The sequence below is a fragment of the Pleurodeles waltl genome, chromosome 1_1 (genome assembly GCF_031143425.1).
Source record: "Pleurodeles waltl isolate 20211129_DDA chromosome 1_1, aPleWal1.hap1.20221129, whole genome shotgun sequence".
NCBI classification, from domain to species: Eukaryota; Metazoa; Chordata; class Amphibia; order Caudata; family Salamandridae; genus Pleurodeles; species Pleurodeles waltl.
The window spans coordinates 121325510-121344461 of NC_090436.1; positions in this window are offsets into that span (position 1 = coordinate 121325510).

Sequence of the window (18952 nt, forward strand, 5' to 3'; positions counted from 1 at the left end):
AAATGGACCTACTCTACAGGAACAAGTTTGTTGTTTACTGATATATGTAGAACTCCTGTCAGCCACTTTGTGCATTCATCCTATGGTGAAACACTAAATCGATTGATCTTATCTTACAATTTAAGTTATGCATCTGTGGCGCATGGGCAGGGGATCCCCTTTCTTTTACTGGCAGGGGTAAGGGTAGCACGATAGATGTTGTCAGCTGGTCTCATGGGCAAGATAAAACATTATCAATTGCTTCCTCTTCCTTTCAGTGACCATAATCCCATCTGCCTATGCTCTCCTTTAGCATGAAATGTGAGGCAACGTATACAGTAAAGCTGCCTGTTTGTCATGCTGTAAACAGAGGGGGTTGGTTAGTGGCAAAATATAGAACTAGCTAAGATTTTCCAACAAACTGATAAGTGTAACTTTTAATGATGTTATCTGCTGTCTTTCATTAGATAGGACCCTGAATGATGCTAGAGAGCGTTTCATTAAAATTGGCAGTACGGTGGCAAGACAATTTTATAAGACTACCTCGAAGAGAAAGACCTCTGTTAATTCATGGTTTAGCCCAGAATGTGCAGTTGGACTGAAATCTTCAAAAAGTCCCACTAATAAAATTCTGCACGATATAGAGGAGGTAAAGGAAGCAAGGAAAGCTTATAAGCAGGCTCCAAGGAATAGGAGGCAAGTAATCAGATGGAAGGCCTGGGAATATTTGGAAAAAGCTGCCCATGTAAAAAAGAACAAACTTTTTCGGAGACTGTAAATCAACCCTTTTTTCTGATAAACAATCCACTGGCATTGAATGCCGCATTAGCGAACAGGATTGGATAGAACATTTTTCATATTTTTAATCCAAACCATGAGATAGGTGAGAAAACATGATATTTCTCCATATCCTCCATATCCCCTAAAGAGGTAGGTGAGGAGTGGTAAGCTGACTTGATTAATCATGCAGATATTGCTACAGCAATTCAGCGTGCAGCCGGTGGTAAAGCTTCAGGGCCAGATGGGGTTGCAGTAGATTTATTTATATATAAAGGTGATTTCTGGGCCCCCCTATTGGACTCTTGGAGAGGGGCATTATCATGCCCATATTTGAAATGGGCAACCAGGAATTTGCCCACGTGTTACCACCCAATCTCGTTATTAGATTCCACTGTGAAGATTCTTGCGCAAGTAGATTGGGTGGAGGCCACTTCTTTTTTCTCCCTGTTTCAATATGGCTTTAGATCTGGGCTAGGAACATGGAAGAGGCCCTTAATCTAACACTTATCTGGGAAAGTATGCCAAAGCCAGAAGAGGTGTACTCCACATGGCATTTATGGACCTCTCCTGTACCTTTGACTTAGTGGATAGGGAAATTATTTGGGAGATAATGGGTTAGGTGGTTATTGATCAGCCTTTAGTGGATCTAATAAAGCGTCTGCACCAGGATACAACCACCACAGTCGGCCACACCTATGATGGGGGTTGTCCCAAACTAATAAGAGTCACCAGAGGTGTAAGGCAGGGCTGCATTCTAGCCCCCTTTTTATTTTTATTGTATTTTAATTCCCTAGGGACTTTTTTACCAACATACAGTGAAGACATTCTCCGAATTGGGTCGAAGGCAGTTCCTGTACTTTTATATGTGGACGATGCAGTCCTTTTAGCTCTGACAGCAAATGGTCTCCAGAGTCTTTTAAAGGGTTTTAATGATTTTATGCTAAAACTAAGGCCCGTATTTATACTCCGTTTGCGCCGAATTTGCGTCGTTTTTTTCGACGCAAATTCGACGCAAAACCAACGCCAACTAACGCCATATTTATACTATGGCGTTAGACGCTTCGGGCGCCAAAGTGCCCGGAGTGTGCGTCATTTTTTAGCGTGAACCCCTTCCTTGCGTTAATGAGATGCAAGGGAGGCGTTCCCGTCTTAAAAAATGACTCCCAGGCCTTTACGTGGTATTTATACTCCCGGGCAAAAATGACGCCCGGGAGTGGGCGTGGCCAAAAACGGCGCATTTGCGCCGCTTTTTAACGCCTGGGTCAGGGATGGCGTTAAGGGACAAGTGGGCTCAAAATGAGCCCACAGTGCCCTCCCCTGCCCCCAGGGACCCCCCCTGCCACCCCTGCCCACCCCAGGAGGACACCCAAGGATGGAGGGACCCACCCCAGGGACATTCCGGTAAGTTCAGGTAAGTATTATTTTTTATATATATATATATTTTTTTTGGGTGGCATAGGGGGGCCTGATTTGTGCCCCCCTACATGCCACTATGCCCAATGACCATGCCCAGGGGACATAAGTCCCCTGGGCATGGCCATTGGGCAAGGGGGCATGACTCCTATCTTTACAATGATAGGAGTCATGTTGATGGGGGATGGGAGTCGAAAAAAAATGGCGCAAGTCGGGTTACGACGATTTTTTCGACGTAACCTGACTTGCCCCATTTTAAGACGCCCATACGCCATTTTCCCCCTACGCCGGCGCTGTCTGGTGTACGTGGTTTTTTTCCACGCACACCAGGCAGCGCCGGTCCGCTTGCGCCGGCTAACGCCATTCCATAAATACGGCGCCCGCATGGCGCTTCAGAATGGCGTTAGACGGCGCAAAATTTTTTGACGCTAAACTGCGTTAGCGCAGTTTAGCGTCAAAAAGTATAAATATGGGCCTAAATCTTAAGGTCAACCAACAAAAGTCATTAGTATTGGGGGGGTGATTGAGACAGTCACACATTTTCATTATTTAGGTATTTTGTCTGATGCAAGCGGATCATGGGAGAGGCAAATTAAACAGAGAGCACAAAAGATGAGGGCAGCTTGTGATATGGTATTCATATTTGCAGCTAGGGTTGGTTATAAGCTAGTTAGGGAGCAAATGTTTTTCCACTGGAGGTTATAGGGCGGGAGTGTGAAGCTTTTCCAGCTAAATTACAGGCAGCAGAAAATAAATTCTAATGCCGACTACTTGGGGTCTCTCACACCACTGCAAGTTACATCCTACACCCTGAATGTGGAATGGAGCATTTAGAGGACTTTCCAGGTATTGCCCCCCTGTTATTGTGGCTGAAAATATGGAGCTCCCTGAAGGATAGTTTCTCTATATCAAGAATACTTTCTACAGCTTGGGCCTGAGCACACTGTTTGACTTCTCCAAAGAAAGAAGCAGTAATGCAAAAGATAGAGTAAAAAAGGCCTTTGCCTCATATAGGGAAGAGGACCGAATCATAAGGTCCCTCACCATGCGCTCTGTTGTAACCTATATCCAAGTTTCTAATGTGTCTGTAATTAATCTGTACCTAACTTGGGTTTTCAACCCCCAACATAGGTTTTATCTGACAAGGTTTAGACTAAATTTTGTCCACCACTTAGGCCCATATTTATACTTTTTGACGCTAAACTGCGCTAACGCAGTTTAGCGTCAAAAAATTTAGCGCCGTCTAACGCCATTCTGAAGCGCCATGCGGGCGCCGTATTTATGGAATGGCGTTAGCCGGCGCAAGCAGACCGGCGCTGCCTGGTGTGCGTGGAAAAAAAACAGTGGTAGACCAGGCAGCGCCGGCGTTGGGAAAAAATGACGTTAGGGCGTCTTAAAATGGGGCAAGTCAGGTTGAGGCAAAAAAATCGCCTCAACCCGATTTGCGCCATTTTTTTACGACGCCCAGACGCCATTTCATGACTCCTGTCTTAGTAAAGACAGGAGTCATTCCCCCTTGCCCAATGGCCATGCCCAGGGGACTTGTGTCCCCTGGGCATGGTCATTGGGCATAGTGGCATGTAGGGGGGCACAAATAAGGCCCCCCTATGCCACCCCAAAAAAATAAAAAAATATAAAAAATAATACTTACCTGAACTTACCTGAATGTCCCTGGGGTGGGTCCCTCCATCCTTGGGTGTCCTCCTGGGGTGGGCAGGGGTGGCAGGGGGGGTCCCTGGGGGCAGGGGAGGGCACCTGTGGGCTCATTTTGAGCCCACAGGCCCCTTAACGCCTACCCTGACCCAGGCGTTAAATAGTGGCGCAAATGCGGGGTTTTTTGACCCGCCACCTCCCGGGCGTGATTTTTGCCCGGGAGTATAAATACGACGCATTTGCGTCGCCATCATTTTTTTAGACGGGAACGCCTTCCTTGCATCTCATTAACGCAAGGAAGGCGTTCACGCAAAAAAATGACGCTATTTGCCCATACTTTGGCGCTAGACGCGTCTAACGTCAAAGTATAAATATGGCGTTAGTTTTGCGCCGAATTTGCGTCGAAAAAAACGACGCTAATTCGGCGCAAACGGAGTATAAATATGAGCCTTAGGCCCATATTTATACTTTTTGACGCTAAACTGCGCTAACGCAGTTTAGCGTCAAAAAATTTAGCGCCGTCTAACGCCATTCTGAAGCGCCATGCGGGCGCCGTATTTATGGAATGGCGTTAGCCGGCGCAAGCAGACCGGCGCTGCCTGGTGTGCGTGGAAAAAAACCACGTAGACCAGGCAGCGCCGGCGTTGGGAAAAAATGACGTTAGGGCATCTTAAAATGGGGCAAGTCAGGTTGAGGCAAAAGAATCACCTCAACCCGATTTGCGCCATTTTTTTACGACGCCCAGACGCCATTTCATGACTCCTGTCTTAGTAAAGACAGGAGTCATGCCCCCTTGCCCAATGGCCATGCCCAGGGGACTTGTGTCCCCTGGGCATGGTCATTGGGCATAGTGGCATGTAGGGGGGCACAAATAAGGCCCCCCTATGCCACCCAAAAAAAATTAAAAAATATAAAAAATTATACTTACCTGAACTTACCTGAATGTCCCTGGGGTGGGTCCCTCCATCCTTGGGTGTCCTCCTGGGGTGGGCAGGGGTGGCAGGGGGGGTCCCTGGGGGCAGGGGAGGGCACCTGTGGGCTCATTTTGAGCCCACAGGCCCCTTAACGCCTACCCTGACCCAGGCGTTAAATAGTGGCGCAAATGCGGGGTTTTTTGACCCGCCACCTCCCGGGCGTGATTTTTGCCCGGGAGTATAAATACGACGCATTTGCGTCGCCGTCATTTTTTTAGACGGGAACGCCTTCCTTGCATCTCATTAACGCAAGGAAGGCGTTCACGCAAAAAAATGACGCTATTTGCCCATACTTTGGCGCTAGACGCGTCTAACGCCAAAGTATAAATATGGCGTTAGTTTTGCGCCGAATTTGCGTCGAAAAAAACGACGCTAATTCGGCGCAAACGGAGTATAAATACGGGCCATAGTTTTCCAATTGCTGGCTCTAGGGTTGACCTTTTCAATCAAATTACATTTTATCTTATTTTGTAAACTGTATTGTCCACTCAGAGCCCAGTTTTTGCGCCCCATCCTGCTACAAAAGTACTTTACAGCATATAAAGATGGTCTTAGATTTCTCCAATCTTTAGCTGCACCGGAAATCTGCACCTCCATACTAAGTTACATAATGGCAGCACTCAGACTGAGACACGTTTATGTCTTTTAACTAATGGTTGTATAGCAGGTATTTTTATGTGTCTTAAAACTTTTAATTCATGTTTTTATTTTGTTTTTTTTAACGTGTAGATTGCTTTATTAATGTGCTCTTATAGTCAAAATATGATCGAATAAAGATTGATTGACTTACTTAGGAGAAAATCCATTTAATACAATGTAGACATTTCGCTGTCTTTTGCCTTACTGTGTCCAGATTTCGGTCAAAGGTTAAGAGGAGTGGAACACACCAATTATTTGTAATCATGTTTTGTGATTATTAATCAATCGATATAATGTAAATTCGCAGATATTGTTTATATTCGTAACATGGAATAAAAAGGTTACACGTGTATGTTATTTTCAAACTGGCGAAAGTCCCATGTGGGATGAAATGCGTCGGCTGGAAATTGGCTATTGTGAAAGTTTTATCCATGTTTTCTTAAGATTGAAAACAGCAATAAGGGAGCACATATCAGACTAATTGCAAGAACTCTGGGAAATGTTATTCCTTTGACGAACTCATCTTGGCTAAACAACCTTTGAAAGTGTATGAGTTTTGCTGAGTGAACAAACTTATTTAATGAGTGAACTTATTTTGGAACATTGTGTCTGCATTTGGGGTTTAGTAGTAGCTGACCCTAAGTAATTACACCAGCTTTGATTACTTACTACGAGGTCTGACATGAAGTTCAGAAAAATATAGGAGTGTTTGCTACTTTTGTAGGCTGTTTGATGCCTGATTCCTAACATAATCTTGGTGTCTGGATTTTTTCTTAGTATTCTAGAGTCTGTTTCTGCAAAGTAGCAGTTGTTGTGAGGGCTTATGCTGTAACATATGTTGCACCAATATCTTTTAGCGCAGTAGTCTTCAAACGTTTTAATTCTGTGCCTCCCTCTGATGTAAAACAAAAAATAATCAGGCCACCTGAATCAACATATTTTTTCTCATTTTCTTATTCTATAAAATTGGCAATGTTTAAATATGCTCAAACATATTTAAACAATGCAGTTATTTTCAATTTTCCTACATACATGGTTGCAACTTAATATTTTGGTCAGCTAGGATTTTTTTCAAGTGACAAAGTACCCACAGTGCTATTCCTTACAGACTAATGGCCATATTTATGGGCTTTATGAAGTAGGGCAGCACAGCAAGTCACAGGGAAAGGGCAGGAAATGCACAGTATTTAAAAGAATGCTGCACATTCCTCTCATTTCCAGTGCACTTTAGGCAGCCTAGCACCATTGTGCAAGGGTGTCTGTGTTGCATGAAGGATTGTTTTTGTGCGGGAAGGGGCACCTTCCAATCCAGAGAAAATCCTCAAAGGCTTTTTCCTCTTTCTATGTGTGCTGCAGAATGCCTTAAATCTCCCCAAGTAGCCTTCACCTACCCAGTCATTACTCCTTATCACGTCATGTACCTCATTGCTTTGGAAGATTGGTTTCTCATGCACCAGGGGGTTTCTTGCTAAATCTCTACGTCTTCACCCATTTTAGGGGCATATTTATACTCTGTTTGCGTCATATTTGCATTATTATTTTTTACGCAAATCTGGCACAAACTTAACTCCATATTTATATTTTGACACTAGACATGTCTAGCGCCAAAATAATGGAGTAAAAGTCATTTTTTGCCTGTGGAAAACTACCTTGTGTCAATGAGATGCAAGGGAGGTGTTCCCGGGCAAAAAATGACTCAAAGGCCCTAGCGCCTTATTTATCTTCCTATGCCAAAATCACGCACAGGAGGAGGAGGGCCTTAAATAATGGCACTAAGCCTGCTTAGCACCATCATTTAACGCCTGGGTCAGGGCAGGTGATAGGGGACCTGTGGGCCTTTTTTCATGGTCATAGACCATGGAAACAGCCCACAGGTGCCCTTCCCTGCCCCCAGGGACACCCCAACCCACCCGCACCCACACCTGGAGGACACCCAAGGATGGGGAGACCCATCCCAGGTAAGTCCAGGTAAGTATATTTATTTGTTTCACAAAGTGCCATGGGGGGCCTAACTTGGGTGCCCCCCTACATGGCACTGTGCCCAATTGCCATGCCCAGGGGACTTAGGTCCCCTGGGCATGGCCATTGGGCTGGGGGGCATGACTTCTGTCTTTACTTAAACCACAAAAAAAGGGACCGGGAGATTAAATAAGGTCCAGTGTACAGCCTCCCAAATCAAAAGAACATAAAAAAAGTACACTGTTCCTAAGGAAAGTGTTGAACACAGGTTCAACTCCGGTATACATAATATTAAAAAATGTAAGCCCTCACACATCCATTGGATGTCATGCTTCATCATAGGGCCCACATTACGCCAGACCAGCACTGCAATATCTGGCGGACCCCCATAGAGAAGGGGATACTCCACCGGAGATCTTCAGTGACAGCTTGTGCCACACAACCACAGGAGGGAAAGAATTCAAACCAACCCTTGTCATGCAGAAGAAAAGTCAGATTGAAATTGGCCCAAGGATCTCATGAATGTACATTTTATTGAGAAAAGAGGGCCTTGGTCAAGGTTAAAAATACATCTTGAGCGGAAAAGAAATAAGGGTCCTCCACTCATCAAAAGAAAAAACAGAAGATAGGGATCTTTTCCCTCATAACTTCAGTGAAAAATTGTATACATGGTCAATTGATGTTTTTGATGTTGTCTTTACTTAGATAGAAGTCATGTCCATGGGGGTTTTGCGTGGAAATAATGACGCTAATCAGGTTAGAGTCATTTTTTTTTTACTCTAACCTGACTAGCGCCATTCTTTCACACACAACCTCACTTTCCCCTACGCCTCCCCACCGGGTTAGTGTTAATATTTTGACGCTAACTGGGCCTTACCGCCGGCTAGTGTCATAGATTAAATATGATGCCTGGCTGGCGTCCAGAAATGGCGCTAGCCGGAGGTATACTTTTTGATGCAAATCTGCCCTCACACAGGTTTGCATCAAAAAGTATAAATCAGGGCCTTAGTTTCTCACGTTGTTATCCTTCACTGACCTTTTGGCTCCTTTATATGTCACACTATCGCCTAATTACACTGCTCAGTCTACCTCCTTTCTCCTTCAAGGCATGTTTTTCCATCAAGGTGGTCCTTCAGTCTAACCTATTTGTTAGGCCATTACAAGTAATCTTCTCTTTTTCCTCTTCATCTACTTCATTTACTACTACTATGAATGCAAAGAGCTGTCCATTTCCTTGTCGGGTTGCACATCCGTCAGCCTTACAACTCTCTGAACTTACAGTGCTTTTGGTTCTTTTTACCTCCTCTGAAGGTTCACTGTACCTGTTCTTTTTGGTGGGCTCTTCCCTCACTTCTGTTAAGCCCGTTCTTTCTCAGTCAAACACCTCACGGCTGCACATAAGCTCATTGAGTGTTAATGAAACACCTTGTTCTATTTCTCCATATATGCATATTTTTAATTACATCTTTAATCTTTATGCTGATATTTTGTTGATGTTAGTGTTTAGCTAATAATAGTGTATGTCCTTTACATAAACATAGCCAATAATACTTTACATCTTGTATAGTAACATGCTTTGGACCTTTCTGTTGTTTATTTCTTTAACTGTATTATTGTTTGTTTACTTGTTTTACCACATAAGATACCCTCTGATGCTGAAGCAAATGTATTTAATCAAGGGGAAATACTAGTTTATCATGTTAGATCTTCCTAACTCTGTGGGCGCTCAGTCACAACCCAGTGCATTGTTATCATTAGTGCATGGTTGAAGCAGCTCAGAGGATTTTCATTGCTGTTGTTGTCAAGATTTAATTAATGATAACATGCCTCTTTCTTGTAGTGGGAGTACAGCAGACCCAGGCAGAATTCAGGCCCTCCTGGGGTGCAGCTAGCTAAGGCACCCACACTGGTCAATGACAAGTGTATGGTAAGCAGAGCTTCAGAACGTACTTGGTTTAGTTTATGTCAGGAGATGGTGTGCTATTGACTTTGGATACAATTCTCACAACAATGGGTCCAAGTCCAGGAAAAGTTCAGAGAGGTGCCTGGCAGCTCCATGTAAAAAAAAACAGAGTTGTGTACATTTGGCAGCAGACCAGTGCATAATCCTAACAGTTGCATCAGTTCAATTCAATAGAAAGGTATAGGAGAGGAAGCTGAGTTGTGAACAGTTAATGCATTATAATGTAGTGTTTTCTAAAAGATAAGTCTTCATTACTTTCCTAAATTGGAGCAGCATTAGGAATGTTGTTCCAAATCCAGAACTGGTCTGGTTTCTTGTTTCTTTTCTTTTTTTTCACAATTCATAGTTTTCAGTCTGATGGTTTCCTGGCTGCGGATATGCCAAGAAGTACCAGTGATGGTTAATTGGTCTTCAAGATAAGTGGGGGTGCTGGTTGCAATGGCTTGTGAATTATGCATTTGTTTTTGAAGATGGTGCAAGCTGGCATGAGGAGCCAATGGAGTTCCATGCAAGAAGGGGAATGTCATATTTCTTCAGGCCCTGTATGGTACATGGTTCAGACAGTGGGATGCCCCTAAGGGCTGCCAGTGTGGGGACTGGGAAGCCATGGAGTAGGGTATTATCTCCGTCCAGATGCAAGAATATAAGGGCTTGAACAGCAGTCCTGAAGTCACTTTCTGGAAGAAACGGGTTGACTTTCTTCAGAAGAGAAATCTGGTGCAATTTTTTTTTTTTTTTTTTGGCAATATGTTCCTTGAGGGATAGGTTGATGTCCATGGTAATTCCAAGTAGTGATTTGGCATTCAGTGAGTACTGGGGTGTGAAACGGTAAAGGTTCATGTCATCGAGCCAGGTTTGTACTGTATTTTGTTTGTAGTTCTTGTCAAATAATAGGAATTCTGTCTTTGTCGTACACTGAGAGGCAGATGACAGACAAACCTGAAGGGTGATACAAGGAAGCTGTCATACAGTTAGTGGTTGGCTTTTTACTTATTTTGTTCCATTGCCTTGGTGTTCCTCCAGAATGAGTGCTGTGTCCAACTCACTTGGTTGAGCATCAGGAGGTGTGGAAGGACAAGCATCGTGCATCGCTCCTACCGGGCCAGCAGTCACTCGCTGTTCAGTAATTGTGGTATCTGACAGTAGGGGTAAGAGAGCATCCCAGAGAAACCTTTAATGAAGGACGATGATAGGTCATAATCTTCATAAGAAGCGGCTTTGAGGGACCAGAGTATGTCAGCCCGATCTGGGAGAAATAGGGCTTTGAAGGCTGACCATTGCAGAATTCTTGGTGGATGGGAGGGTGTGAGCGATCAAGCAGGGTTAGTATCGTCAACATGCTCTCTGATCTGTAGTTTTTCACTGAAGAAGAGGTTGATGGCAATGCAATTTTCTATGGTGAGAAAGAGATGAGTTTGGCACTAGGTTAATGCAGTTGATATAGTGCTCGATTGTCTTGAACAGTGTTCTGCTTCTGTTGGTGACATCATTGATGGGCAGGGACATAGGATGAACTTTCCAGGTAACCTCTAGCAAGAGGTTATGTACATTTTCTACTACATATAATAAAGAAAGCTCTCATCCTCCATCTGCAAACTCCATTCTTACAATGTGACATGTGTTGACCATCAACTATGGGTAACCATAACTTAGGAATACCCTTAATGTTCATTTTTACCATAATTTAACCAGACTAATCTTCGCAAATGGTCATGACAATAAAAGCTGTATGTTAATTTCTTAAATATTATATTTAACAATAGCTACAAGTACCCCAATAAACCTTTAGTAAACAATTCCCAGGTACTGGGAGCTATCTGAAGCAGTTTCTACGAACTAGGGCTTCAGTCAGTCAGTACATTAGGTTGTTCCCTAGAACAAAGATTGGGAGATCAATGGGAAACTCTTCTACAAGGGTTTATCCAAGGTGCTATCCCAAAGTATGTAAAATGCAGTTTGGGGTCCCTCAAATTGTTGTCAAAAGAAACAATTACAAGGGACAAAGTTAAAAATTGGTGCAGTCGTGCTGCCCAGCTTGTTTGGGATGTTTGGGCCCAGATTTAGGAAGCTCTAACGCGACATTAGTGCCATTTGTTTATGCTAATGTGGCGTTCGGCTTTAAAAATATCCACACCAGATTTACAAAGTGGCACAAGGCATGCATTGTTCCATTCTGCAACTTCTTGCACCATATTTTGCCTACACAAGGCATAATGTATGCAAGGGGGGGCACAAAAATGATGCAAAGAAATATAAAAGATTTATTTGCGCCATTTTTTGAAGCATTTTTAATGCCTGCTCTGAGCAGGTGTTAAAAGGAGGCACACTATCTATTAAAATGGGCCTCTATGTACTTTGCAGGACTAGCGTAAAATTGTTGACGCTAATCCTGCAAAGCGTCAAACATTTTGACACTAGTTCCCTAACTACTGCCATGGTGCTCCGTATATTAAATATAGCGCACACATGGTGGCATTGGGGGGCGCTAAGGGGCACAAGAAAAGTGGTGCTGCACTGGCTGCAGCACCACCTTTCTTAAAATCTGTTCCTTCGTTTTCTGTGATCCTTAGATCTTTGTGAAAACTTCAAGGGATTGTACCTATTACCAATAGTGTTAAATTAAACAGCTAGTTTGTAAGTATTTTTTACGGAAATGTTTTTGAACGTTGTTGTCTCTTGAAACCCTTTATCGATTTTCTTTCATTTTGTGAGATTTTGGTTTGTGAATGCTTATCTTTTGCATTCAGCTGAGTTTGTAACTGATTCTTGTATTATTAAACATTCTTGTTTTTGACATTTTGTCACACACACAACACTTTATGACAGCTTCTTTCCAGCTAACAAAAGTGATCAATTAAATCCTTAGATAAAACAGATCTGCATCTCTATGTCCTATGTTATGGCTGTAACATGTCAGTCACATTTCAAATCACAACAGTGTGTCCCACTTTCCCCTTGAACCTTCCACTTGCATTCTTACTAACTTAGTTCAGTGCTGCCATTTTGCTAGATCAATTGCTCATCCTTCTAAGGTCAATAAAAATGATCTCCATTCAGTGGCGATAGAGTGACACCTGAATTATCTCAGTTAAATGCAGTATTACAACATACATAAGGGTACAATACAAAATAACATAAAAGAGTAAGTTGTGTGATAAAATGCTCATCGCTCATAAAAAACAGGTGTTTACTTTTTTGCGCCTAAAAACGCGTTTAAGTAGCTGCAGCAGAAACACTCTAAAATTATCAGACATTTTTTTTCGACTTGTGGGTTTTCTTTTTGATTTCACAGTGATGTGTCTACCCTGAATCCATATTTCTTCAACATAGCAATTATTTTTAGAATGACTGGTACCAAATGACTTTATTAAAAGGTTAACAGAAAATAGAAATATTTATTGCTAGGATTGCAAAAATGAAAAGGACAAGTCTGTCGTTTTACTTCCCCAGCAACAAGTAATCCTGTAATTAAAAACTCTAAAGAGAAATATGAGTTCAAATATAAAATAAAACAAAGGTCCTGCTTCAAACGAAAGTTCACAGCTTTTTTTTAATTACGTCTGAGACAAGATAATTCACAACACACAAGACGAGATCTACCTAATTAATGATCCGATCATTTTGAATTTGATCTAAGTAAGGGTACATGACATATAAACTATACATTAATCTTTTTACTCGGACATTTACCGTACAACAGTACGGAGTTTGAAGAAGGAAACTCAGGGAAAGTTCTAGAGATAAATCATCAGTGAATTTGTCCGCGTTGCCGCAATGAATGTGCCTGTCAGGATATAAGAGCGAGAATCAATTGTCTTGCTAGATTGTGACTGAGCTTTCACACAACTTGCTCAGAAAGGTGCGCCAGAATAAATTAGTCGTCCCGTATCTATATGACTTTGGTTAAGCACCAGAGAGTTGAGAAACAAATAACACACATCCAAGTGAAGTTACTCTTAAAGAAATGAACTATTGTTAGCTAAAAAACTAAATGAAGAAGGAATACATGCATCCAAAAAAAAACAGATCATGGCACTCTAGCAAGACCCTTGGACTAAGTGAGCCTGACCTATGTGAACACTGTCAGATTACAGTTGCCAAAGACTATACCTTTAATGTAGAATGCATTGCGGATGGAAGATCTTCCTGGTGGGTTGAACCAGGAAGCTGTATCAATTTAAGTGGCTCTGAAATTGGATACAAGCATTTCTAAGGTTTGGCGAACAAAGATAAGTCAAATAAAAAATTGCCAGTCAGGAGAAAGTACCATTTTGTGGGTGAGGATTGCTGCAAACTTTCATAGTACACTGAGATCCACTCTGCGGTTACCTATTTGTTTGTTACTGAGTATTTGCAGGCAGGTCTTGTGGAGTCTGTTGGTGGGCTGCACCCAATGCTGACTCCACTATGTCATCCTGTTGTCTTTGGACATTTCACTGAACATCTTTTATGGAGATGACAATTTCTAAGAGACGGACAAGGTTCTGTCCTCTACCAAGGAGGGGGCACATTCTTTAATGGTGCAAGGTCCACTCGGTTAAAGCGTGCCCAATAGCATTTGAAATACTGCATGGTGGTAATGTATGAATAGCCGCAGCATTATCTTACTGCTTTATTGCAATTTTTCAGGACAGGTTCAACCTTTCAACTGACACAACATAGACAGCATATAGACTCAGCACTTGAACCCCCTTTGTGAGTCAAGATAAATAAATGAGATCCTGGGCACAACTACTGGTATAAAGCTAGTGTGTAGTTAAAATAAGGGATACACTGAAAAAATTAACCACATAATTCCTCACAGCTTATGCTTGCACTAAAACTCAACAGGAAGTTCCAGATACAAAGCTGCCTACACAACAAGGAGATAATCTGGTGGAATAGAGCCATCCGTATAAGGAGCAAAGATCAACATTGCCCGTATTTGAGATCCGATAATTATTTTCATTAGTTCACCTTGTGCTAGGGGATCCTAGAAGGTAGGTTGAAAATATTTGCATAAGTCTGGACAGAATTCAACCTACTGATCAACATTTCTGGAATTATCAAAGACTGAAAGAGAGATGATATCCATAAACGCCAGGGACCTGACCCAATTACTTTATCAGAATCCTCAATTCTCAAATACCTATTAGCCTAGGGAACTTACAAAAAATTGATTATTCATAATAACCACCAACCAATGTCCTAATACTTACCGGTAATCTTCATTACTCCCGGTCCTGTAGTCCTCGTGCCATTTATCATGAGTGGCGATGTCTATCTTCATGATAGAAAAATTTAGAATAAGGAATGCTATTTCCTCCCCCACTCCTCCCCCTGGGAGTACATAATGTGTACTTATGGAGCATTCCTTCCAGTGGTGGACGGTAATTTTAAGAGGAAGGGGGGTGGGCGGTACACACAAGCACACATGCACACTTACACTCATTAATTCACACATGTGCACACACATTCATTCACAACACTCATTATAAGATATTCACACACACACGCATGCAGGCACAAACCAATCATTCATTAAAAAAACCACACACACTACCTCTGCCTCGGAGGTTCCAGGAGGGTTGGGACTGCTGCTTTCCCCACAGCTACACTAAGGTCAGCCAATGAGAGAAGGCAGCAGTCTCAACTCATCACAGATTGGGATGGGGTCAGTGTGACTGCTGACTCCACCCCACTCTGTGACTAGGTGTCACTGACTGACATTTGGCCATGGGTGCTTAAGGGGCTTAAAACTGAAGCTCCCAGGTCCAAAGCAATCAGTGACTTTCCCCCTCATCATGAAGGCGAGGGCCTTGAGGCACCTTTGCTAGGATGAACAGGTAACGCTCACAGGGCTGTAATTTCTTCAGCCCAGCAAAGTTTAGCTCAGGCAGCCAGAGCCTGCGCAAATAAAACATGTCCAGCTCCTGGCTCCCTGTCCTGAAAAACAAAGCGTGTCTGTTAGACTGACCTTTGCTCAGCCTTACAGACACTCTTCTTGAGGGGCAAAAGGTAGGGGTGGCGTGGCCCCTCAGCCCCAAAGGCTAATTCCTTCTGAACATTACCAAGGCCAAAAAGAAAGGCCAGTCCTGCGGGAGGGAAGGATGAAATGAATGGGACGCGAAACACTGGCCTTCCCCCACAAGCAAATGAGACAAGGAACCACAAACGGACACCACACCAGTGACTGCAGTATCCAAAAGTGATTTGTTCAAGGCACAAGGAAAAGAAAAGAGTAATTTTAATCAGGTTAGGAGCTGACAACATTCAGAACCCCCAAACCAAAATTAGTATCATCCCCAAAATCGTTCTGGAGATGGTAATGCTTAACAAGAGTATTAGAAGAAGCCCATGAAGCAGCTTGGCAAATTTCAGCAATGGACACACCCCGCCACTCAGCCCAGGATGTAGACACCCCCAGGGTGTAATGAGCCTGAACCCCATCTGGAGGTGGAACCCCAGAAACAGAATAGGCCAATTCAATAAACTGTTTAAGCCACCGACTGATTGAAAAAGATGAATCCTTCTTACCGTAAGAAGAAGCTCCAAAAGACACAAACAGGGACTCAGACTTCCTTAGGCCAGGTCCATCCAAATAAAGCCTCAAAGCACAGGGAACACCGGGCAAAGACCAATCTAGGTCACCTTCCACGCTCACACCTGGGGCCATCTCCGGTAAAACCATCTCCTGGGAATGATGAAACTGGGAAGACATCTTCGGGACAAAAGAGGAATCCAGCTGTAAAACCACACCAACAGCAGAAAGGGACAAAAAGGGGTTCACAAGCCATAAGGGCTCCCAAATCCCCAATCCATCTGGCAGAAGTAACTGCAACCAAAAAAATCACTTTGAAAGTGACAAATGTAATATCTCCACAGGTGCAAAAGGGAAGTCGCCAAAGCCCCTAAAACCAATGGCAAATCCCCCCCAAAAAAGGCTTAACCACAGGGCGAGAGGGGGAAAAGCTGTGCAGAAGACAAGAGACCAGATCATCAACATCCATAGCTTAATAGCTGCACACTGGGCTTGGAAAGTGGGCACCGAAAGATGCTTCTCATGACTCTCCCACAAGAACTGCAGGACATCTCAAAAGGAACAATCCAAAGGAGACAAACCCACAGGAAACACAATTTCTGAAAGTTCACCCAGTGTCTGTCATAAGATTTCACAGTAGCAGACTTCCTGTAGTGCTGGATGGCCAGAACTAAGTGATGGGGGAGACCCTTGCGCTGCAACCCTCTCCTTCCAAACCAACAGCCAAAGGAAACAGAGATCCAGAGGAGGAACCGATCGTAGAGGGGCAAGGAATCAACCAAGGACACTGAATGGCCAATGTCCAAATAATGGGAAAACAAGATCTAAGAGGCCAGAAGGGGACCACCAAAATCACCACTACTGATTCCCGAAGCAGCCAGGCCAGAAACTGTGGAACCAGAGCAACAGGCCAAGGGACTGTCAGAGCATCCACCACTCAGGCTCCATCCTGCCAAGAGCGGACACAAAACTGGGGCAGCTGAGCATTTAGCTGGGAAGCAAAGAGATCCTGGTAAGGTACACCACATCTCTTGCATACTTGTAGGAACACCACCGGAGAGAATTCCTGAGACAGAGGAAAGAAGTGACTGAGAGCTTCCACTACTCCATTGTCCACTCCCTGAACATAACTTCCACCAGAGACTACAGATGCCCTTCCATCCACTTGAACAAGAGCTGTGCCACAGCATTCAGGGAGTGAAACCTGATACCTCTGGTTGTTGAGATGGGGAGCCTTCACCTGGTTGTCAGACCACACCACCAAGCGGTGACCCACCCTGAAAGTGCTGGAATCCCATGATAGCCCTGAGCACCACTGTCAGTTTCCTCCAAGTGGACTAATAGTGGACCTTCTGAAGAGACCACCAAGCATGAAGACACCGCTCCCCCTGGGTAGCCCCCAACCAAAAGATCTGGCATCTCTGGTATGGACCAAAGGAGGATCTGGCTGCCGAGGAACCCCTCTGGAGAGATTTTCCTGCAGAGACCACCATTCCAACACCGGAACTATTGCAGGAGACACCTGAACTAGCATGTCCAAGTCCCTGGAGCAAGGATCCCAAAGTGATAGAAGATGAAGCCAGAGGAGCTAGCTCTGTAATCGTGCCCACGGAACAGTGAAGACTGACGTTGCCATGTACCCCAAGAGGCGGAGCCAAGTGTGAACCGGCACAGACCCAGCACCTCCATAGCCAAGGATCACAGCACCATCACTCTGGGAGGAGGTAGAAACACCCGGTTGATATTCATTCAGAACCCAGCTCCTATAAATGTCACGTATTGGGAGGGAACCAGCTGACACTTCTCCCAGTTGCTCAAACACCCATGGGCCTGAAGAGCAGAACAAACTGACTGGGCATCCTGAAGAACCAGGTCCCTGGAGGGGGCATGAATCAGCCAGCAACACAAAAAGAGGTACAGGTGATAGTGTTTTACACGCAGGTAATCATTTTTCCTAACTGACATAATATTTATGTCATTAAAAAAAATAAGGGTTAACAAATTGGTAAGGGTTAAGGGATAGGTGGAGTAATTGAGGGTAGGGGTAAAGGAAGGTAAGGTATTAAGGTGTAGGAGTAAAGGGAGTTAAGAGTTCAGGAACGGGTAGAGAAAAATAAGGGTAAGGATTTTTTAAGGTTCAGTAGTAGGTAGAGTTAAAGCGAGGTATTGTATTTTTAGGGTTAATGGTCTTTTTAGGGTCAGGCAGAGATAAAGGGATAAAGGTATTTAGGGTTCAGGGGTTGGTAGAGGTAAAGGCATTAAGAGTTTTGTAGGGTTTAGGGTTGAGTAAAGGTAAAGTGGTGGGGAGTTTTAGGGTTTAGGTAGATAGAAGTAAAGTGGGGTAAGGTGTTTTTAAGGTTCAGGGGGAATAGAGTTAAAGGAAAGTAAGGATTTTTTTTTTGTTTCAAGGATGGGTAGATGCAAAAGGAGTAAGGGTTTCTTAGGGTTCAATAGCAGGTAACAGTAAGGGGAATGTTTAATGTTCTGGTGTGGGTAGAGGTAATGGGAGTAGGGTTTTTCAGGATTCCGGAGTTGGTAGAGGTAATAAGGATAAGGGCTTTTTAGAGGTCAGGACAGGTAGAGGTAAAGGGAACTAAGGCTTTTCAGGGTTCAGAGGTGGACAGAGGTAAAGGGGTGTAAGGGGCTCTTACAGTTCAGGGTAAGGTAAAGGTAAGGGGAGGTTACTGGATGAACTAAAAAGGGTGTGGGTTCTCTGAAAAAGGAAAAAAGGGCTTTTAGGAGTTCACCCTCCCCCCTAAAAAATAGATTTATATATATAATTTGACTGCAAATATTACATTGATGTTATCAATGATGTTATCAAATGTCATGGATGCCGTAATTTGTGGGGTAATTAGCAGTTCATGTAGAGGGATTGAGTTATAGTTACCTCAAGACCTTAAGGGACAAGTTATAGTTACTTGAGATAACTCTAGCTATAACTGGTGAATTACTATGGTTTTGTATTTTTAAAATGTGAGCCTAGCTCTAACATCCCTGTAGCCTTTGGTTTTTTAAGTGAATCTCTATCGATTGTTTAAAAATTCTATTTCCTAACTATAATGTCCCTGT